Raw genomic sequence first — 14,590 nt, forward strand, 5'->3', positions numbered from 1 at the left:
GGGGGGGGGGGAGAATGGAGACGACGTTATTGATGGCGGACCCGGAGGGGTGCACCCTCGTCGACCGTCTGAGAGACACGACGGAGAAACGGCGCGAGAAACGTTTCTTTCTTCCAATAAAATTCTCCGTGTCTCTGTGCGCCTCTTCTCGCACCTCGGTGACGGCATTCAGCCGACGAGCAAACGGCCTGGAACGACGGATAGCGCTACTTATCACGTCGATCATCGTCCGTGAAAAGAAAAAAGTTAATAACGCCGTTAATTATGCGATGAATGCTCGTAGCCAGCCGCTCGGATCGAGAGTCGAAAGTGTAATGCCTTAGTCGTCCCTGAAGTGATGAGAACCCGTGGTTCCTCGCCGCGGAACTCGTGACTGGTGACATCGAAAGTAAGAAAATACGCGTTCTAAATTTTTGCAAAATACGTTGGAACGAAAGGATAAATAATAAAATGAACAGATCTGTAAAATAGCACGAACATTTTCTTGTTTCTCCAACAATCAATAAATTGTTGCAAACTTGACGTGACATGTACAAAAGGAATTTGGTTGTCGAGGCCAAATTGGTTAAAATAGAATCAAATTTGATACTTGCAATCAAAAACTTTAATTGCCGCTATTTTGTTTTGTTTAGTGACTAAATATATTCAATTTTTTGGTTGTAATTATCATATATTTTGTTGATCTCATTTTAACCAAATTTTGGTTTCGTCAGTTAAATTTTTTTGCGGTGTGCAGTCTGCACTGAGAGAAATTATCCGATAAAAAATTAACAAGCGGATATTTCCGATCAAAATACCGATGAATTCTTACATCTGATCAGGATAATTTAATCGGATACTTCAAATCATTTCATCAGATAAACCGATAAAAAAATTATGAACTGATATTTCTCATTGTTCATTTTCTGATTAGATACAAAATTTATTGGTATTTTGATCGGAAATATCCGTTTGTTAATTTCTTATCAAATAAGTTCTTTCAGTCCTTTTCTATGTATCTTTTCTCATGATTATATCATGTTAATTTTACGGTTGTTTATTAATTGTCAGAGCACAAATATTTGGACTATTTTACAGAGTTGTTCGATCCGATGGCGTGTCATTTTGTGAATGTATTTTACAAGAATTTTGAGTGGGTATTTTTCTGACGTCATAATAAATTCAGATAACTGAGAAAACAGCAGTGAGAAAACAGTGTCCTTAAGAAATAATCGGTAATGACGACGCGAATAACGTGTTATTTAACCTTCCGAGAATAGATCGTTATGAGATACGGCGCGAGATGCGAAATCTTCGGCGAGAGTTCCCACTTTGTAGACGATGCGCCGTAAGCAAAGCGACGTCGCCCGATGACAAATCGCGAGGCTGACATTAATACGCGAGATGGCGAAAGGAATAAAATATGGATGTAGAGGGACGCACGCGCGAGCGTAATCGGATTCGGGACGTATTTTCAAAACTCGCGACAAACGCGCGGGACGCGTTTTATCGGAGATGAATTCGAATGAAGTCGAGTCAAGATGTTACGCAAATGGAAACGTCAATAAGGCAGACGAAGTACCTACTACGGACTCGTCGCGCATCCTCCATATTCCTTTATTGAATAGACTTAAAAAATGAAAAGAGGAACGTTACTAACCCTTAGGAGTTACTCCATTTATAGAATGGATGTGAGGATTATTCAATATCGGAGAGGAGCGTAGGAGTGTGCCATAGCACTTTCCACCGCTAGAAGGGCTGTTCAATTCCTAGGAAATCGGAATGCATTTCCTATAGACCGATCTCTCAACTTTTTATCAAGGATGATGTAAAGTTTGAGGCACTGCGTCTACTAAGCGCGAAGACAATCTTTTACTTGACACGGAATCACTCCTTCGAAACATTTTTCTTTTTGAATGAATTTTGCGATGAATTTTGAGCATTTAATACATGCAAAAAAACGCGTAAATGGAATAATCATGCGAGTTATTCAAGAGAATAGAAGGCTCGACAACACGATTATCAAAATTTTCGGCGCAACGTGGTATGAAAAGCGCGGTGGAACGTCATGAAACTTGACGACGGAGCGTTTCGTCGATCTTATGAATTGCGAGTCATATGTCCGAAACGAAAGACGGTCCCGGCCTTCGTGAAAATGACGAGAAATTGATTTCTCATGGAGAACGTACTCTTCGTCGAAGGACGGAAATAAGACGGACGAATCTCATCGATCCGCTGGACGATTATTGAGGTAAAACCGCCGGCAGAGAAGGAAGAAATCGTCCTGACGGCGAGATGATTGACTCTTCGGCGACGGACGAAAGGAGGAAAGTAAATTTGCGGTCGAGTTAATATGCAGAGCTCACGCAACCGGCATGAGGACCATAAAATTTTAATAATGGACGAAAAGTTATCCGCGAAAAAATGCTGTTTTCTCATATCGAAGAGAAAGGCTTGTATTACTTGAAACTTGTCCTACGTGTGTGTATATGTGTGTGAAATACTCAAATCTGAATTTAAAGTTAGATAAGAGTTTTCTATTTGAATTATATAATATATACATGTGACCTTACATTTGCGATTCAGCTGAGAAACTCAGACCTAACTTTAAAGTACAATCTGAGTGTCTCACCTGAAGTAAGTTTCAAATAACAACTATTAATTACGGACCTAGAATGAAGACTATTTAGGTATGTTGGATTTTAAATTACAAAATCCTAATAAAATCACTGTTAACCGCATAGAGAAATTTTTAAAAAATCTGATTAGGATCCAGTCTGATTTCTCAAATTGTGGGTTGGAGGAAAGAAATAAAAATTTAATGTTTTAAACGTGTGATTTTGAATGGGAAATATCCAAGGGAAATATTTTTTCCCAAAATTCCCAATATTTTTTCTAATTTGCATTTTATATTGAAATTTAATAAAACATATGTTGGCTTTCTAAATAATTTCATTATTCAATGAAATAATCAAAGTATTTTAAAAATACTTTATTCTATTGAATACAATAGTTCTATTGAATACAATGGTATAAAAATGAGATTCTCCGTTTGACACCATAAAAGGTTCTCATAATATTTATGTGCCACGATTCTGAATAGAGAATGTTTTGGACAACAATGTTCCGCATAGAAATTTCTTAGTATTTTCTCCAATGTAGATTAGATTCCAATTAGAATGTACAACTTTGTTCCAAAATAGACTATCCCACTACGATACCAATTGGGATTCTTGTCTCAAACATGAGTTCTCTGTCTAAAATTGAACAGAAATATTAAGGAATTCGAGCTTTTTCAAGTGTTTTTAGTTTCATTAATGCAATATTATATTATAAAGACAATATAAATGTTTTCTGTGGCTTATATTGTTCCATGTTAAAACGTAAAATGGAAATATATTGCTTCGCTTTAAATATTCATTTTTTAATTATTTATTTTATTATTTATTTATTATTTATTATATAATTTATTTTTAATTTATTTTATAAATTCCTCGGGCAAAATATTTGAAACACTTTGAGTGTTTACTCTTTACAAGTACATATACTTGTAAAGTACTTAAAATGTTTCATATATTTTACTCAATTTTAGTTTAAAATGTAAACCAAAAAAGTTGTTGGGAAAACGATGACCAAGCGAGATATCTCTGGATGTTTTCCACTTAAATTCGCATGTTTAAAACATTTTACCTCTAACCAGAACCTGCACAAATTTCTCATCTATGATTATTGTGAGAAATTGGGTTGAATCTCAACTAGATCCCAAAGTATTTTCTACGCGGGATTGACATCGCAGTGGGACAAGCGATTTTGAGACAAATTTGTACATCTCAATCGGAATCTATGCTGTGTTTGGCAAAATCTTTTCGTTATTATATAGACAGCAAAAAAATTTGCTAAGAGTACTAATCACTATTTGCTGGATATAATTTGATGAATCTACAAATTATTTTGCTATAAGAACCACGACGGATTTACATAAGCAGTCGCACTTTTGCTCCGATAGCAAATAAATTTGCTAAAGAATTTGCTTACATTATTTTGCATCAATAGCAAATTAACGTGATTCTTACGACAAATACACTCAACAAATTTTTTCTATTCCGGCAACGAAACTACTTCTGCTCTGATAAGGAATAATTTGTAAAATTAGTTACGTCAACTAAATTTTTTTGTCACTACAAATATGCAGTAGCAACGACGATTTTGCTAAAAGAGCAACATTATTTTTCTCCGCGTACAAAACTAGTAGAAAAAGATATTAATAAGTGGAAATCAAGGCAATTATTTCCGAGTGAACTGTTTACTACTAGCTACTGCGTTAGTTACTAGAGTTACTACTAGCGTTGCGCGAGCGAAAAGACCGTGAAATGATATTCCGGTCAGAATTTTCTCGGTCAAACATTCAACGAGACTGTAGCAAGGTGTCCGAATGGCGGCGTTCAGAAAACATAGCTGATCAGTGAGCGGTTAGTGGTTATTAGTCCTTATTGTTAGATCCCTAACTTTAGACCAATTACATTGACTAATTACTCAACCGTTGTGTAACCGTTGTGTCTCCTGAACGCATCCAATGGCTGAAAACATCAGAAAACATAGCTGATCAGTGAGCGGTCAGTGATTATTGGTCCTTACTGTTGGATCTCTAACTTTAGACCAATTATATTGACGAATTGCTCAACTGTTGTGCAACTGTTGAGTTCGCTGAACGCACTCTGTGATTTCAGTGAGCAGCGGCGCGTCATCTCGATCAGCCGGCGGCCCCATTAACGTCGCAAAGTTATGATTAGTTCGCTCATTCTCGCGGTCGTAAACAGATTCTTCCCTTCGGAAGAATCTCAATCCAACTTGGCCTAAGACGAACGCCGCGCGCGGGTCGCAGCTGCGCCCGCGCGCCCAACGCACGAGGGCGCATAATAAACGCTGATTTACCGCGGTCGACTCGAAGCGTGTCCGTCTTGTCGTGGATATGCAATCTACAAGCGTGCAAACAATACGCCGCGTGCACCGCGAACGAATAAAAGTCGGTAGGGCGCGACAGGACGTTTCTCCTCGCTATTTATCATGTGTGTACGAGCAAGGAACAGAGCGGCGTACATGCACACGCGTTCTCTCTCTCTTTCTCTCTCTTTCTCTCATACATACACACACATACACACACACACACACACATGCAGTCACTTTCGTTAGCTCGGGGTGTTCGTTCCGGTTTAGCTTGAATTATTATAGCCCGACACGCCCATCGATATCGCGCGATCTCTAAGCCGCCGTAAGGTGCCTCGCCCGGAAATACGCGCCACTTTCGTAGCGCCGTCGATATAGCGACGAACAGACCGAAGGGGAGTCCAATTAACACGACGACGTAATATCGATATTCCGCGAATGCCGATAATTGAAAACGTCAGCGTGCGCCGTTCGCTCGTCTCGTGCAGGAAAGGGCAAGGCGCGCGCGAACGGATATCGCCTGGACGCGTGGAATTTTTATCTTCACGGTCAAGTATTCCGCTTCAACCCCGGGACGGACAATAAACGAGCGATCTGAATTCGCCGCGAGGGTTAATCCTGAAATACCCGGCGTGCCCTTATGCGGTCGCACGAGTATATATCGGTCGTACACGCAGGCGTATCCTAGAAAGAGAAAGAGAGAAAGAGAGAGAGACACGGTACGTACTTCCGCCGCGGCCGTGCGTTCTCGAGAAACAGAAGGGTCGAGGCCCGGGGCTGTTCGGTAGATACCACCATCTCTCGAGCACGTATCTACGAGCGGCCACTATGGCCTCATTATTTCTATTACGCCGCACGCCGACAGATCCTACCATAACCGACCGATCTCTTTCTTGCCCTCCCTCTCTCGCTCTATCTCCTTCTTTTACTCACTCGTAAAGTTCACCGCGTGGGAGTGTTACTCAGGCACGCACCCACGCGACTGAACTTATTGATACTTGCGCGACGATGATGCGTTGCGCACTTAACGCGCCTTTAATATCGCAATATCGTAATGTATCTTTCTCTCTCTCTCTCTCTCGAAAGAAAGCCAATCCGAGATACGGTTACCGCGCGCTCCGTCCTAGGCCGGCCTTACGACCCGACCTTTCTGTTTTCCACGCATTATCCTCCCGTTCCTTTCCGCGCACCGTTCTCACCCTCCCGTATCGAGTCCATATACACCAATGACGGGACTCGTTAAGATAAGATTAATGTGGGATTCGTATCAAAAGTAACGTGCGCGAGGCCCGAGATATGCGCGTTGCATTCGTTTCACGAGTGACTCTCCGGGCGGTCGGCTCTCTTCGAGTTAACGCGCGCACCCGTGGGCTTTCAGGAAAGTAACGAATCCAGGTCGCGCGGGTCGATCCGATAATTCCGCGGACAAGCGCGGAATCGGAGAAGTGGGGATTTTCCCCCGCAACATCTCCGCAGACTCCGAGTAATACTTTTAACGTGAGGGGCTCTTTAATCTAACGCCACGCCACTCCCGATAACATCAGCCGCGTTTTTATCCCTCTTTGCGCCTCTCGAAGCGGCACGCACTCGCAGTATCTTGCGGAACTTACGATCCGGCCTCGCGACGGTTCCGGGCCTCGCGCGCCGGTTTATGAATTTCAGATTATCATTATTACTCCGATTTTATTGGCGGCATTAATGCGTAAACATGCCGGTCTGACAGTAGGCGTGCCACGCTCGGCTCGCTTCGTTAGCCTGTTAAATGTTAAGCGCTCACGCCGCCGGGTCGGCGCGTAACGTTCCTAAATTAGTCTCTTTCACGCGTCATCGTTCGCTCGCATCGACGTAAATATCGAGATATACGAGCCGGCCGTATCTAAACCGTCGCGCGGAAGCGGCACCGATAAACGCGACGACGTGATTACGCGAGTAATCGACCGTCCGGCGCACGGCTGATTCGCGCACGCGGTGTCGTCGATTTCGCCCGACCTCTCTCCGTTCAATTATCTTTTACGTCATATCCCAGGCTACCTGAATTTCCTCTCTTCTCTGCTGTGTGTAATTTAAAATACACGAACTTTCCCACGAAAATATAAACATTCGTTAGCCGAAGTAGTATCACGAGAGTTTTGCCCGGTTTTGGGATGCACTTACACCGAGAAAAAGATTTGGTAATAACTATCAAGCCTGGATAATAGTCAGCAGATGCTTTGGTGAAATAGTTTCAGCTAGAATGTAGGCAAATATAAACATATTGATAAATATTAACAAATAACCTTAACAAGGCTGTTACTATCTGTTGCCAAGGCTTAGTACATTGAGAGCAAAATGTTTGGTAATTATAATCATATAGAAAATTAATTACCAAATTATACTAAATTATGGCCAAGATAATTTTTTAGTCAGTTTTACTATACTTGTTAGTAATAATAATGTTATATGTTATATGTTATATGTTATATAATAATGTTATGTTAGTAATAATAATGTTAATATCTTCGTGTTGAAACAATAAAAAATATGGTTGGGGTCGAGTTGGGTCTAAACTATATTTTTTGGTTGGTATCACTAAAATTATAGTATAATTGACTAAAAAATTGTCTCGATCATAATTTATAGTCATTATTTTTCTCACTCTCACCTTATTTTTCTCACACAACTACAGAACTCAACAGATATTATAACTATAATGGACATAAAAGACTCTCAATAATGTTTAAGATGACATGAATAAAAAATTGAAAAAATAAAATTTTTTCGTAAAAAAATTTATATAATTTCTCAAGCTTTAATGATGCTGCTCTGCATACAATCGCTATATTGGTTTCTTCAGCGGAATAATCACTATTTCACAGGTTAAGACGAGGAATATAGCTCTATCTAATTACAATTAATGCTCTAGTTAATTATAATTAATAAAAGGCTTTGATCAATTCAAAAATTTATTTGTTAACGTTTTTATTAACGTTCTTACATATATTTGCAGTAAAGTTCCTTTGCAAAAAAATGACGGACAATGCGATTGATCCGGTTACATCATTGTTCAGAAGCGTAATGAATATTTCATCTTTTTTGCAATAGACGCGCATACACAGTAATATTATACGTTACATAATACGAGAAAATATTGTTTCCTACTTTGTTATTAGAAGTAACAAGCAACCCAAGCTGCAACATCGAAACTATATGTATCATTATAGGACATTTGCGATTTTTCTGACATTTTCTGGCATGGTAAACTTGTATATCATTAAATTACAAAACATATCTGATTAAAGTATTGTTTCTTGATGTCGTATATCAATTTTGATTTCGCGCACATCTCAGTCGCGCAACTCTTATAAATTATACTATTAGTATGTTCATACTATTATGCTATTATTATAAAACTTTATTGAGTACTACTAAACATATAAGAAACTTTGGAAAAAGTACTATTTACAATAGTAACAAGTTAAAAGTGAAGTGATACCTGAACAGCTGATATTAAGTTCAATTTAAAATCAAATTTAACACAAATTTTCTATGTGTATCATCATTATTGACTTGCAAGTGAAAGAAGAGTTTTGTTAGAGCAAAGTCAAAGGAGAGGTAAAGTTTTGTTGGCTCGCTCGGTCGGTGAGTTTAATCGTCGCGAGGGAAACGAGCGAGTGAACGCGCTGAACGGTAACGACAGTTGAGACGCGGCGCGGCAGATCGGGTCGCCTCGCCGGAAGTGGGATATGAAAATCAATTCGCGACTGTAGCCGCGCAGTTCCATTTATACGACGGCTGAATAAAGCTGACCGTCCTGTCTGCGAACGCGGTGAGACGCGAATGCCTGACGTACGTGCGAGAATCCATTCTTCCGTGACTCTTTATGCAAATGCGGCCGTTTTCAGCACACGAGATCGCCATTCGGTGCCGGCTCGGCGATCGCGCTCGTCAACCGAACATTTTCGAACGGAAGACGTTTCAGACGTCGGTCGGCTCGGGCTTTAATCCTAGAAGGCAAAACTGAATTTAGTGAGCTTCAAAGGCAAAAGTGGGGCATCGCGAACTTCTCGAGTGACTCAATCCTTTCTATCAGTAGTAAATTAATAATTAAATAGTACATTTTCTTCATTTTTTAATGAAGAAAACGATGATGTATATAATATGTTGTTTATTGTCAGAGAAATATGAAAAAACCATTTGAAACAAAAAAATGCAAAGATGACATTTTTAAAATTTCGTTTGGGGTGATAAAGAATCCTACATTTGTCTTTTAAAGTTAAAGTTCTCGCACACAAATCTCCGTAGATATAAGACGTAAACTTAAGGGAATGCTGGAGTCGATGACGGACTCGAACAATGTCGATAATGCAGAGACGATCGTCACTAACATAATCACGCTGTCCTTTTCGTATTTCTTGTATATACAAAACTTACATGAATGTGTTTTGTTTTATTTTCAATATGAATAGGAATATGTTAAATTCAACGGAAAACCTAACCATATATGTGTAGAAATCTTTCTGCAAACTTTTTCGATATTCTTAAGCTTCCAAATGCAGATGCGAAAAAAGAGCAATGTTTTTAAAAATTTTTCTGTTTGGAGCATCCACACTTTCAGTATATACAAGCTGCGGAATTTTTGGATTGTTGGACAAATATTACGCTGACAGCTTGAGATTTTACATTAAAATCTGAATGTTACCTTAAATCTTAAATTGCTCGTTTTCGTCACATATCGAGCAATGCTCCTATTTATTTTTGCGTAAAAGCGTTTGTAATTCTGTGTAACCAATAAGATATAAATTTTATAGAAAAATGTCAGTGTTCTGTCGGTAAAATTTTCAGCTTCAGCATCCCCTTGAGAAGAACCAATCAGGATGTTGCTTTATCTTTGCGTATTTTAGAGGAAGATAGATGGTAAAACCGATTGTTATGCAGAAGTAATTCAATCGGTTGAAATTCTGGTTGCTTAGTCCAAGTTACATCGTTACTTCTATCTTCTTTTAGAGTATGTAAAGATAAAGCAATGCCCTGATTGGTTCTTTGGCTTAAGTTTACGTCTTACGTCTACGGTTACGGAAATTTGTGTGCGGGAACCTTTCAAGTTCAGCGGTATTATGCGGATGTAATTTCCAGTCACCGCTTTCAGCCGTCTCGTTGGTTTGGCGCGCGACGGAAGGCCATCAAAGACGTAGGCGGCCTACCGGGATCTGTGCGCGCGATTTTTCAATTTTTACTCTCTACTCTGCGCGCCATTGGAAATTTACAGAACTGCCGGCGAAAAGCGCCGCATATTATAAAATATATACGCCCGGAAAATATATTTTCCTCGTTACGCGGCGTTCCTGACTCGTTTAGAAGTAATAGGTGGATCCCCTCTCTCTCGCGCTCTCGTCATAAAAGATTTACGCAAAATTGGGATGCAAAGCCAGTTTACCGTATGTCGCGTGTCCGTGTGTTATGGCCTTTGGTGTATCTCGGACGCTTACATAGATCGTCGCGTAGTGCACCGCGATGTAATTGCAATTTGAATAAATTGTCCCCGAAAGCGCGTCTCCTCGGACGACATTTTTCTCGCCACACGTCGAGTCCCTTCAGACATTCCCTTTTTCACGCGATGCATATGACCCGTGGGTATCACCTCCTCCCCCTCCCTCCTGCTCTCATAAACTTCAGCTCGAGTAATCTTCTTTCTCCCCTGCCGTTCTTACGCTTCTTTACACTTTCGGGACCAGTCGTTAGCGGTAGTCGTTACTTTGGACCGTCGTTAAAGTGGCACTTTTATGAAAAGACTGGCTGATGAGTGATGCGAGCAGAGATTTCCCTACGAGCAAGTGTGAGATAACGTATGTAAGTTAATTTTCCGATGTATAGAGACTTTTTACGTCTTTCTCGTCGATATAAAACAATATAATGGAGCTGACGGAGAAAATAAGACGTAAAAATTTAATCAAACATATGAAGAAAAAGAATAATAATGGGAGATACAGAATTCGAGTGCCGAATGTTAAATGTTCAGCGAACACGATCGTTCCCGAAAAGCGCTCGAGCGTTCAGCTCGTATTTTTAAGATCACAGGCGAGAGATAAGAAAACGTGCAGCTATTAGTCGCTTCTCCGACGCGAGAGAAAAATCGGCCAATGGGGTGACACCCCTATCACATATCAGGCGAGGGTAAAACCCAGGCAGTCAGTTATAGAGTCAGTCAGTTAGACGTGACAGTTTTAGTCGATTGTTTCAGAGAGAGCTGTGCTGTAGATTTCAAAATTTCAAGATGTCTATGCGTCTTGATAAGTCACTATTTAGCAACTTTTGAAAATAGGAAAATAGGATTAAAGGAAGCAAATAATGTCAAGCGATATTTAAAAAAAAAAAAACAATTTCACCCATTTTAATTATTCATTTATAGTAAAACTTGTATTTTTTTACAGTGAATATTTCAAAGAATATTTTGATCTAATATGAATTTAGGAACTTTTAAAAATTAATTATTGAGAAGTAAATAAATTTTATAAGGTACCCCATTTTGCCTCGCGTAGAAAGCAAGTAATGTCAAGATATTTAAAAAAAAAAAACAATAATTTCATCCATTTTAACTATTTATTTATAGTAAAACTTGTATTTTTCTTTACAGTGAATATTTCAAAGAATACTTTGATGTAATATGAAGTTGATTTAGTTATTTTTAATATGTTTAAAAGTTATTTAAAACTAACGGTCTTTATTATACTTCAAGCTCTCCTAACCAATAAAATAAATAACTGACGAACAAAATGACTAACTAACTCGATTTGTTTTCCTCTCATTTTGTTGACACGTTTACTGAACGCGCTGTTATTGCAGTGTGAAGGCGCAGCCTTTGAAAAACACGTTGAGTTTATTCGGTCAACGAACAACTTATAAAGCCACAGTCAAAATAAAATATGCGCCAACGATGATATGCTGATGCGCGCGTCGCTAAATATTATCGACGGCGCTGAAAATATCTCGACTTTCATTTTCCGTTTGTTAGTGCAGCCGCACATCAGACACCAGCGACAAAACATTCAATATCCTGAAACTCAATAAACACGTCGCTAGTTAATTTCGAGGAGTCGCTCGCTCGCTCCTCACCCGCTGCGATTGTCGTCGCATTTCTCGAGTCTACTGCTATACGATTCCGCCGAGGCGCATCCTGACGATAGACGAAGTAGACGGATTTATTGATCGTCAGACTATTTCACGGGAACGCGGACAAGGGGATCGCGCGACGAAACCATCAACGTTCGGCATCGTCTTACATCGACGCGTCTCAAGCGGCGAATAATTGCGGAAATGTATATAGTGTCTACGCGAGAGCGGAAATTTATCCCTTTGTTACGTTGAGAGCGAGAGAACCCGAGCGAGGACGAATAGCTTCAATTTATTTAGAAATAAGATCGTTCTGGGAGAGAACGTCGCATCCAATTTTTACGCTCATATCTGCAGGACTGCCTAATTAACTATAAAATATGCACTCGCCAATTTAACTTGGCCGTCGCGAGCCGAACTTTTTGTTCCGGGGAACGGACTCAGGCTGCACGTCTCACGGAGCGCTGACAGAAGGCCGACGTTAACGCGCGATACCGCGATAAATAACTCCGTCGCTAAGAAATTCAGAGGCGCGTCGAGCCGGCGGCAGCGATCCAAGACTAACTAGAGTATTCGTAGAAGAGGAAACAACCGTTGCCGTGATTACTCGGGGGGTCACGAAGGCAGCTTGACGCGGCCGCACATACCAATCAGCTGCTGACCAGCTGAATCAAACTTTTGGCGTCGGGCGAGTACACGAGGACGTGTGCTTCCCCCAGTCCGGGGAACAGACGACGAAGGTCGCTCGCGCGTCGCCGAGGATGAGGACGCGCAGGAATGCAGAAGCGAAGGAATGCGCGCGTAAAGAGGAAGGGAGCGTGTGGGCGCACCGGGCGGACGTCGCGTCGTGCCTACGTCGCAAGTAGAATCGAGTCGGTGGTGAGACGGGGCCGCCGCGGCAGACAGAGACATTGCGCGGAGGTTAAACGGCTGAACTCGCCGGCGACCCTTAGGGTCAAACGCCTAAATTGCCGCGTCACAGGCCGTAAGACAGCGCGCGCCGTTTCAGCCGAGAGAGGCCTGGCATTAAAGGCAGAACAAGACGCCTCACGGAGAAAGAGGGAGGCGAGGGTACCGAGACGGCTGCCAAGGGCCGGGGAGGCGGGTATAGACCGTGTCGAGACAAGAGCACAAAGGGCTGCAAAGGGAAATCCACCGTGGCGCGGATCCGCGCGATCGTGGCGTTTAATGACTCGTTTAGGGATCGTTCCGGGATCTCGTATAACCGACTTTTCGATTGCCTTCACCGGGCGACCGGAGGAACCACCACCACCATCGCCCACCCATCCGACCCTTACCCCGCGCATGAAGACTGAGACGCGTTATCGTCTTTTATCGACCGATGTGACTTCGGCGATAATTGCGACGCGTAGCGTTTGGCACTCAAGTTTAACGCTCCAAGTAACAAAGCACTTTGCTTCCCTCCAAGTGTTAACCAGAGCCATTTGTGTCTCCCTCGATTTTTCTTCTCTTGGATAAAAATCCTGAAAAATTATTGGAGCTTTCTTTGCCCTTCTAGTCGAAGGCTACGTTAACTTTTCTATGGGGAATAAATTGTCAAGTATTTTATTTCTAATTATTTTTAGCACGAATACTTCTGGGGAATGAGCATTTCTTAGAATGACCCGGAAGTAACTCTGGTTGCTACTTGGAGGATTAATGCGGAGCAACCCGATGTCCACGCGCACTCGTACACATCGCGGACTTTACGACTTCCTGGATATGCGTGTAACTAGATTCGTAAATTCTAACGGCGCCAGATGTAATAGTCTGGTAACGGATTAATACAGACAGTCCCTGAACAGCTTTCTCTTATCATGAAGTCCAGAGCAGGTGACGTGGTTGTCTAATCCGCCTGTTGACTTCGTGCGGTTAGTGTAGATAATATATTCAGTCGATACATACGGTACTCCCCGAAGTACAATCAGTGTCTATCATAACTGATAGCTCAGTTGTAAATGTGGCGCTACAGTCAGTAAAATCTCACTGAAAACATTAGTTAATAGTAATGACCGTTCTCATTATTGATTACAGACAGCTGTCTTCGCACGCGACGTATCAATTCTATCGGTACAAACGCAAAAAGTTGGATTAACGTATAACCGATTTGTATGTTACACACACAGATTTTGCAGCGGGATTTATTTCCACTGGCCAAAATTAGTGAGATGTAAGACAAATTAATAAAGTAGAAATGTTTCTTATGGAAACCAGTGAATATCTATATTATACTAGATCGCTAACTTAGAGCTTTGACGTATGGAAAGATAGGCTGGCAGGATTTCTAGTTTCAGCTATGACACCTCACGATAAAATGGCAGTTTGTTTTTTAAGCTACTGCATAAGATGTACTAAAATATTTCTTTTTCTTTTGACGAAGTTAGTTTAGTATACATTGAGAAAAATGCTTAAAAAAGACCCCGCACAAAACCTATGGAAAATGGTTTTCGGTCAAATTGGCTGAAATTTCACTATGTTATAGTTTTCGCCATGCTGATAAAAAGTTAAAATTGCACCAAGTCCCAAAAGTCAATATTTCCCAAGATATAAAGGGTCAAAGTAGTGAAATATGGTCATCCGC

General features: G+C 40.9%; 1 protein-coding gene across 1 annotated transcript in view; it reads right to left on the reverse strand.

Moving 5' to 3' along the window:
- Positions 1-14,590, reverse strand: part of LOC116841716 (fat-like cadherin-related tumor suppressor homolog) — a 483,336-nt gene that overhangs the window by 1,266 nt on the left and 467,480 nt on the right. The window lies entirely within an intron of this gene.

This window comes from Odontomachus brunneus, unplaced genomic scaffold, assembly GCF_010583005.1.
Source record: "Odontomachus brunneus isolate Ranch 3 - 2012 unplaced genomic scaffold, Obru_v1 Obru_scaffold_002, whole genome shotgun sequence".
NCBI classification, from domain to species: Eukaryota; Metazoa; Arthropoda; class Insecta; order Hymenoptera; family Formicidae; genus Odontomachus; species Odontomachus brunneus.